Source organism: Belonocnema kinseyi, chromosome 10 (genome assembly GCF_010883055.1).
Source record: "Belonocnema kinseyi isolate 2016_QV_RU_SX_M_011 chromosome 10, B_treatae_v1, whole genome shotgun sequence".
Classification (NCBI taxonomy): domain Eukaryota; kingdom Metazoa; phylum Arthropoda; class Insecta; order Hymenoptera; family Cynipidae; genus Belonocnema; species Belonocnema kinseyi.
Window position 1 is genome coordinate 389,125 of NC_046666.1, and position 1,307 is coordinate 390,431.

Sequence of the window (1,307 nt, forward strand, 5' to 3'; positions counted from 1 at the left end):
AACTTAGCAATTTTGCCCAAATTCCTGATTTACGAGAACAATTTACATAAAGTAACTAAATGTGTAACTCTTCTAACTAAACGTTTTACCTAATTCAAGCGTGCACTTTCTTCGAGTTTAATATATTCTCGATTCACTCGTTCGCCTCAAGATTTTTTTTTCCGTGTAAAAGACGTTAAAAATATCTGTTTATTGAAATCTATATATTTTATTAAATGACAATGGTCCCAATATTGCCGAAATGACCTAAAGTGTTTGAAAGCGGTTACGCTCGCCCAATGAATTCGCGCAAGAGTGAATGCAAGAGCGAAGCGGTCTTTTGACCGTCCGCGCTCTGTTACGGCATTCGGTGTTGCCGGACCGAAAAATATTATTCTGATCTATCAGACGCGTCGAATTAATTCGAGAAGATACCCAGTGCTTTTTCTCTGATATCAAGGAAATTCCTCAGTCATTCAAAAATGTCTGACAAAGTTGAATCTGTTGCTGCTGCGGTTGCGACCCCGAGGAAGGCCGCCGCACCCAAGGTGAAGGAGCCCAAGAGCAAACCAACTCATCCACCAACTGCTGACATGGTGAATGCAGCCATCAAGGAACTCAAGCAAAGAAGTGGATCATCTCTTCAGGTCAGGCCATCAAGAAATACGTTGCTACAACTTATAAACTTGATGCTAACAAGTTGGCTCCTTTCATCAAGAAGTACTTGTAGAGTGCCGTCGCCAGTGGTGAATTGGTGCAGCCCAAGGGAAAAGGTGCTTCAGGATCTTTCAAGCTCGCAGTGAAAGACAGCAAACCTAAAGCTGCCAAGTCTGCTGCTTCAAAGGTTACGAAGAAACCAGCAGCCAAAGTCGCGAAGAAGCCAGCTTCCGCGAAGAAGGCTGCCCCGAAAGCAAAGAAGGCTGTTGCTGAAAAGAAGTAGACTGCTACTGAGGTTGCAGCCAAACCGAAGCCACCCAAGGCAAAATCCGCCACCACCAAGCCTAAGGCTGTCAAGCCTGCTCCCAAAAAAGCAGCTAAGGCCGCTTCTCCAGTGAAGAAGGCTGCTGCTCCCAAGGCAAAAAAGCCGGTAGCAAAGAAGGTCCCAAAGAAGTAAAGTGAGAATGTTCCTTTGACACTTCGAAGTGCCCTATTCCTATTCAACATCAAACGGCCCTTTTCAGGGCCACAAAACATTTTTGACGTTTGTTTCTTTCATTGTTCTCTTCATACATGCTAAATTTATTCTACGCACCAGGATTACTACACAATCTGCGAAATTCCTGGCCATTACTTTTCAAAGTTTTATTAATTATTTTTTCGGGTGTTTC

General features: G+C 43.7%; 1 pseudogene; it reads left to right on the forward strand.

Annotated features, from left to right (window-relative positions):
• Positions 1-461: 461 nt before the first annotated feature.
• On the forward strand, positions 462-1,093 carry LOC117182122 (annotated as a pseudogene).
• The last annotated feature ends 214 nt before the right edge of the window (positions 1,094-1,307 follow it).